This window comes from Oryctolagus cuniculus, chromosome 14 (assembly GCF_051225735.1).
Source record: "Oryctolagus cuniculus isolate XC-2025 breed Fujian yellow rabbit chromosome 14, ASM5122573v1, whole genome shotgun sequence".
Classification (NCBI taxonomy): domain Eukaryota; kingdom Metazoa; phylum Chordata; class Mammalia; order Lagomorpha; family Leporidae; genus Oryctolagus; species Oryctolagus cuniculus.
The window spans coordinates 57941658-57949552 of record NC_142880.1 but is presented as its reverse complement, the minus strand read 5'-3'; the positions used below and the strand labels follow the sequence as shown (position 1 = coordinate 57949552).

The 7895-nt window shown below is 43.7% G+C and overlaps 1 pseudogene; it reads left to right on the top strand.

Moving 5' to 3' along the window:
* Window positions 1-5692: 5692 nt before the first annotated feature.
* LOC100349587 (heterogeneous nuclear ribonucleoprotein A3 pseudogene) lies at window positions 5693-7186 on the top strand (annotated as a pseudogene).
* Window positions 7187-7895: the final 709 nt, after the last annotated feature.

The following is a 7895-nucleotide window of genomic DNA, read 5'->3' as shown; positions in this document are numbered from 1 at the left end:
GATGATTGAAAGGGAAAGGAAAGTTGTAAATGGAACTAAAATCCTTATTACCCATACCTAAAAATCAATAGGTAAGTCTGTTGAGATAAAACAAGAGATAGAAGTGTGTGTGTATTAGCTAGAAAAAAGAAAATAAAATCAGTGAAAACAGCAACAACAACAACAAAACAACACTGAAATTGGTTACTTGGTGAATAGTGGGGGTGGGAGGGTGATGAGAAGGGGCTAGGTTTTTTTTTTTTAAGATTTTGACTTATTTATTTGAGAGATAAGAGTCACAGACAGCGAGAGAGAGAAAGAGAGAGAGAGAGAGAGAGAGAGAGAAAGGTCTCCCATCTACTGATTCACTCCCCAAATGGCCGCAATGGTCGGAGCCAGGATAATCTAAAGCCAGGAGCCAGGAGCTTCTTCTGGGTCTCCCATGTGGGTGCAGGGGTCCAAGTGCTTGGGCTATCTTCCACTGCCTTCCCAGGCCATAGCAGAGAGCCGGATTGGAAGAGGAGCAGCCGGGACTAGAATCGGTGCCCTATGGCATGCTGGCACTGCAGGTAGAGGATTAACCTACGGTGTCACAGTGCCAGGATTAGTTTTCAAGCTGAAAGTTAGGAATATTTGGTCTTTTATACTTGTCAAATATAGCACGTTGATAAAAATAAAAGTTGATAAAATCATAGTCATTTATTGAATGCAGAAATGTATAGGTAGAGTTATATAGACCAAGAAATAGCAAATTTTGAACTATAGTATTAATATTCAATTAAACAAATACAAAATTATATTTAACCATATAAATTAATACCAAAAAATGGGATGACTTGGGAAGGCCATTTTGTACTTTGATTTTGAAGTTTTAAAATTTTAATAATTAATGCATGAAAGGTTGAAGATTTGATTCCTGCTTTCTGAGTTTTATTAATATTTAAAGCATGAATCTGTATTTGAAGCATAAAGGACTTTATCAAATTAAAGAGTGGCTAATCACTCTCCTTTGAAGAAAAACATTGTAATTTGTATTCAAATTCTTTCTTTATCTTTTTAAAAGAGAGAAGACAGCGTTGATTTTGGGTCTCATTATATTTGTTATCACAAGAGTTCGCAAGTGGAAATTATACCCAGATGACTAGTAGAATCCTGCTTACTTCTTTTTTCTGGGCTAAACACATAGGTAGATGCCTCTGTTATATATTAATCAATCTACAACCGTTTCTTTACTTATCTGCAGTCTGATTCTAATGATGGGATGGCTTTCTTTTTCCCCCTTCTATCTTCCTTCTGCAGAGGTGAAAAGAACTTCCCATGGGCAATCTGAAGTTTGGTAACTGATCTGCTGAAAGAAATAGTCCGTAGACACACTGACAGGAGAAAAGCATACACATTTATCTGGGTGCACGTGCAGGGAGCCGCACACAAAGTATAAGAATCCAATAAGGTCCAGGTGGTTGAAGCTTAAGTAGCATTCTGAGCTACAGGAAGAATAGGGGCTCCGAGTTTCTGGGGGGAGGTGCTGACAGGAACGAATAGGGGCCTGAGGAGGGAAGCACAGGCCATGGGAGGGTAAGGAAAGGAAATGTGTGGCAAGCGGGCGCTGTGGCATAGTGGGTAAAGTCACTGCCTGTGGTGCCGGCATCCCATATGGGCACCGGTTCAAGACCCAGCTGCTCCACTTCCAATCCAGCTCTCTGCCATGGCCTGGGAAAGCCCCTGCACCCACACGGGGGACCCGGAAGAAGCTCCTGGCTCCTGGCTTTGGATCGGCTCAGCTCTGGCTGTTGTGGCCACCTGGGGAGTGAACCAGCAGATGGAAGACCTCTCTCTCTCTCCCTCTCTGTCTCTGCCTCTCCTTCTCTCTCTGTGTAACTCTTTCAAGTAAATAAGTAAATTTAAAAAAAAAAAAAAAAAGGAAATGTGTGGCAAACAAATGCTGCCTTACTATGCAAAAAAAAAAAAAAAAAAAAAAAGTCAGCAGTGATGTGGATTGGGCAAGCAACAATAAAGGTCTGCTGAGCTAGAAGTACCTGCAAGCCACCCCCTGCCCCACATAATCCTATCCTCCTACTTGTCAATCAAAGCACCCCCCTTTCCTGGGATACATTTGTTTCATCAGAGTCCTAAGGGGATATTGAGCTCCATGTGAGAATTGTGGGATTGCTACAGATTTCCAAGGTGGCTTCACCCCTGGAGAGGCACCACCTCCTGCCTCAAGGTGGGGGGGGCAATCTCAGGGGAGGGGTTCTCTTCTGCAGCAGACTGAGCAGGAGATTCTGCCAGGGGTCCTCCCAGCTCCCCTCCCCATCCCTTCTCCTTTCCCTTATCTTCTGGCCTACCACCAACTCATGACGGGTCTATGTGTGTGTTCCCTTTCTCACCTTTTGAATAGATTTTTATCACTTTGTGCACCTTACATGCATCAGCGCTTGCACATGACACCAGCCTGGAGTAAAAAGTGAATACCACGGGGTGATGTGGGGGGAGACGGGAAAGGGCCGTGCTGTGGTGAGGTAAGTAAGCCATCACCTACAGCACTAGCATCCCATATGGGCGCTGGCTCAAGTCCCAGCTGCTCCACTTCCAAGCCAGCTCCCTGCTAATGTGCCTGAAAAAAGCAGCAGAAGATGGCCCAACTCTGCCACCAGCACAGGAGGCCTAGAAGAAAGCTCCTGGCTCCTGGCTTTGGTCTGGCCATTCAGCCACTGGGGAGTGAACCAACAGATGGAAGTTTGATCTCTTTCTCTCTCTCTCTCATTCTCTCTCTCCCCCTCTCTCTCTGTAACTCTGACTTCCAAATAAATAAATCTTTTAAAAAAATTAATACTTCTATGTTCACATCAGCAGTCCTCAAAGAAGGATTGTGTATAGGTCGTGTATTGTATATAGGCCTTGCATTCAGAGTAGATAGGTGGACACTCTAGCCTCCTTTCTTATGAGTTAATCTCCCCAGTTTGATGAGATAATGGAGAGAGGACTGAAAAGATATTCCCCGATTCCCTGGGGTTTTGCCTTCCTCGGAGCCCCCTCCATGTCCCTCTGGCTGGAAGTCTTTGACTCTAATAGAGTCTTTGACTCTTAGTCAGCTAAGGGAACTTCAGAGGAAGCTCTTACCTGCATTTGCAACCTTTAAACTCTTAGTTTGAAGCAATCAGTAAACCAGATCGCCATATTTTGAGATATTTTTCCTTCTATCCTTCCTTCCTTTTTTTTCCTACTGTCTTTCCTTCCTTCTTTTGGAAGCATTTACTTTGTTCCCAAGAATAGATGGGTGCTGAGACTACAAAAGGAAGGAACCGTTTCTACAACTTTCTCTACAGGGAAATTACAACCTGGCACCGCTTTACACAACTAATTATGAAACAACACAAACGAGGAGAGAACCAAATACTATAAAGGAATCAGAACTTACAAGGGGTCTGAGGACACAGTCTCAGTTCACACCACTCCCAAATGACCGCACAAGGATAAGCTACTGCAGAATGCACTTCTTTTGGCAAATTGATTTTTTTTATTTTAAAAATTTATTATTGAGACACAGAGAGAAGACAGATAGGCAGACAGAAGGCTCCTGTCTATGTGTTACCAGATCTGAAATCAAGTACTCATTGCAAGGAGAGCCAATGACTCAAAGCATGAGGATCTGGGGAAAATAAAGTTTGGTTAGAATGATAGCAACTAGGGAGGTGGCAAGCTAGCATCTTAACATTGAACCTCTCCACCAAAAGGAAGCAGGACAGGGCTTCATAGAGGGAAACAAAACATTAACTACATGACTACAATAATGTAAGAGGTAGCTGTGGGGTGAGATCTCCCAGATGTTCCGTCACTAGCTGGGTCCTTATCTTGTGACCAGGTCATTCTGGTCCTTGACAACCATTGCCTTAGTGCCCAGGCTTTGAAGAAATGCACATAACATCATCAAACAAAAAAATGGGTGGGGGGCCCTGGGGCAGACTAAGTCATTCAGATCTTTTAATTCTTAAAATGGCGTATTGGTAGACTTTAGTCTACACTGGTTTATCCCCCAAGTGCCCACAATGGCTGCAGCCAGAAGCTGGGAGCTCAAGTCATGTGTCCCAGGTTGGTGACCTGAGCCATCACGGCTGCTTCCCGTGGTCTGCATTGGCAGGAGCTGGAGTCAGGAGCCAGAGGTGGGACCTGAACTCAGTTTTTCTGATGTGGGATGAGGGTATCTTCAACCACCAGGCTAAATGCCCTATTCTACAAATTGATTGTTTCGAGACACTGCAGACACAGGTGTGACTCTGAGGAGTTACCCTTTGCTAAGAGAAATCTGCGTCTCCACTGTACCAGGAAGAAAAGGCTAATGAAATCTCCAGAAACTCTTACCCACTGAAAGCCCAGACTTCAGTCTGCATAACAAACCTTGTCTTCCTTGTGTGGTGCTTTTGCTGAGCATCTCATCATCATTACACACCCCTCGTCTCTACTTCAGACTGAGAGTGTTTAAGCCTGAAGTTTAACAAGATGTTTTGAGAACTACTGCAGAGGCTTACTAATTTCTCTAGCTTTTTTTTCACGTGTATGTGAGGCATACCTGTTAGTGAACTTGTTTTTCTCTTGTTAACCTCTTTTGTCATAAAGAGTTTGGGTTAAGAACTATGGAGGGCAGAGAGCAAATTATTTTTCTTCCCCTACAACCTTTAAGAACCTCCTGAAGAGCACATTTTCCTAATGCCTTCTGGCTGAGGGAGCAGCCAGCACAGAGCACTCAAGAGCAAGGGCACCCCCCTGCATCATGAGGTATTTGACTTCTGGTACACTGTCGCCATGACCACACAAGCCCTGCCAGTCATCCACACCGCTGGGAGAAGCGGAAGCCTGGGAGTGTTGGGTTAGAACTGGACACTCCTGGGTGTAAGGCAGAGCTGGCTCCATACAACAAAGAATGGCTGTTTTGTTTCTAGCACAAAGAATAAGGCACTGTAAGCACATTTGAATAAATGAGTGTTCTATAAACAGTGCTAAATTTAAAATTCTTGGATAAAAGGATTTTCTTCAAGTTTCAGATTATCGGAATTAATGTGAGAAAAGACTTGCAAACAATTTATATATGCAAATTGGATGCAAGATGATCTTTTGCTCCACCATTATTTATTGGGTGCCTGCTGCAGGCTGCCATCAGTGCCAAGGAACTGGGAACAATTAAAGGTCTTACCCTTGTGACACATTCTAGTGGCTTCTAGTCACTCAGAGTTCATTCTTCTAAAAAAACTGTTAGAAAACAACCTAAAATTTCATCAAGGCTAATCTAAGTGACTGACCAACAATACTGAAGAAGAGCTAGATGTACATGTGATGAGATGATAAAAAAAACATTTTTTTAATTAAAAGGCTATCACTGACTTTTTTACAGTGCTCCTTCGATAAATCTGGTAGTCTACTGCCACCTTGTGTCCAAATGACCCAATTACGTGACTGAACACTAACGATTCTGTTTTTTATAGCTGCTGTGGGAGCCCGGGGTTTTCTCTCTCCGCTCTAAATGTTCCGAGTCTTTTAAGTCTGCTGAAATAAAGTGGCAATTAGATTAACGAGAGAAAATGCGTACAAGTTTATTCATGAGCACAGGGGCATCACAGAGACGTGAGTGCGCAATAGCCTAAGGAGACTTGGAAACTTACATATCCTTCGTTGTGGGGTGTGGGGTCGTGCGGGTGGATGCAATTTAAAGGGATAGTAAATGATTTTTAAGAGATTAAGAATAGGTCTGGTAAAACCACCGCCCGGTCGCCCCAGCCCGACTCCGGCCGCCGCCGCCGCCGCCACCGGGGGGAGGAGGGCCATGAGCCAAAGGAACCAGAGCAGTTGAGGAAACTGTTTATTGGTGGTCTGAGCTTTGAAACTACAGATGGATAGTTTGAGAGAACATTTTGAGAAATGGGGCACACTCACAGATTGTGTGGTAATGAGAGACCCCCAAACGAAACGTTCCAGGGACTCTGATTTTGTGACTTACTCTTGTGTTGAAGAAGTGGATGCAGCAATGTGTGCTCCACCACACAAGGCTGATGGGCATGTTGTGGAACCAAAGAGAGCTGTTTCTAGAGAGGATTCGGTAAAGCCTGGTGCCCATCTAACAGTGAAGAAGATTTTTATTGGTGGTATTAAAGAAGATACAGAGGAATATAATTTGAGAGACTACTTTGAGAAGTATGGCAAGGTTGAAACCATAGAAGTTATGGAAGACAGGCAGAGTGCGAAAAAAAAGAGGATTTGCTTTTGTAACTTTGGACGATCATGATAGCATTGATAAAATCGTTGTTCAGAAATACCACACTATTAATGGGCATAGTTGTGAAGTGAAAAAGGCCCTTTCTAAACAAGAGATGCCGTCTGCTGCTGGGTCACCAAGAGGCCGTGGAGGGGGATCTGGCAACTTTCTGGGTTGTGGAGGGACCTTTGGAGGTGGTGGAGGTAATTTTGGCTGTGGTGGAAACTTTGCTGGAAGAGGAGGCAATGGTGGTGGAGGTGGTGGCAGCAGAGGAAGTTATGGAGGGGGTGATGGTGGTTACAATGGTTTTGGAGGTGATGGTGGTGGTCCTGGTTATAGCAGCAGAGGAGGCTATGGTGGTGGTGGACCAAGATATGGAAACCAAGGTGGTAGATATGGTAGAGGAGGAAGATGTGATGGTTACAATGAAGGAGGAAATTTTGGAGGTAACTATGGTGGTGGTGGAAACTACAGTGATTTTGGTAATTATAGTGGACAACAGCAATCAAATTACGGGCCCATGAAAGGGGGCAGTTTTGGTGGAAGAAGCTCGGGCAGTCCCTATGGTGGTGGTTATGGATCTGGTGGTGGAAGTGGTGGATATGGTAGCAGAAGGTTCTAAAAAAAAAAAACAAAACAGAAAAGGGCTACAGTTCTTAGCAGGAGAGCAAGCGAGGAGTTGTCAGGAAAGCTGCAGGTCACTTTGAGACAGTCGTCCCAAATGCATTAGAGGAACTGTAAAAATCTGCCACAGAAGGAACGATGATCCATAGTCAGAAAGTTACTGCAGCTTAAACAGGAAACGCTTCTTGTTCAGGACTGTCATAGCCACACTTTGCAAAAAGTGCAGCTAATGATTAATGCAATGTAGTGTCAATTAGATGTACATTCCTGAGGGCTTTAATCTGTTGTAGCTTTGTCTTTTCTTTTTCTTTTTATTACATCAGGTATATTGCCCTGTAAATTGTGGTAGTGGTACCAGGAAAAAAAAATTAAGGAATTTTTAACTTAAAAAAAAAATAGAGATTAAGAACAGCCCCAGGGGCTGGCACTGTGGCATAGCAGGTAAAGCCGCTGCCTGCAGTGCTGGCACCCCATATTGGCGCTGGTTCTAATCCTGGCTGTTCCACTTTTGATAGGGCTCTCTGCTATGGTCTGGGAAAACAGTGGAAGATGGCCCAAGTGCTTGGGTCCCTGCACCCATGTGGGAGGTCTGGAATAAGTTCCTGGCTCCTGGCTTCAGATCAGCCCAGCTCCTGCAGTTGCGGCCATTTGGGAAGTGAACCAATGGATGGAAGACCTTTCTCTCTACCTCTGCCTCTGCCTCTGGCTCTCTGTAACTCGGCCTTTCAAATAAATAAATAAATCTTTTTTTAAAAAAAAAATTCTACACTTTAAAAAAAAGTTTATCAAAAAAAAAAAAAGAAAAAAGATAAGAAAAGAATGTCCCCAAAGAACAGACAATGGCCCAGGAAAAAGTTCCTCTGCAGTATGGGTGTGGTGTTTGATTTTCTGTCTCTTTCTCTGTGATATGGATTTAAACTTCCTTGGCAAATCTCATCTTTCATTAGATAAAGGATCTTCTGCTGTAATAAATTATCACAAACCTGGGGTCTTCAAAACAACACAAATCTACTCAAATAACTCCAGGGTCCTAAGTCTGCAGTGGATC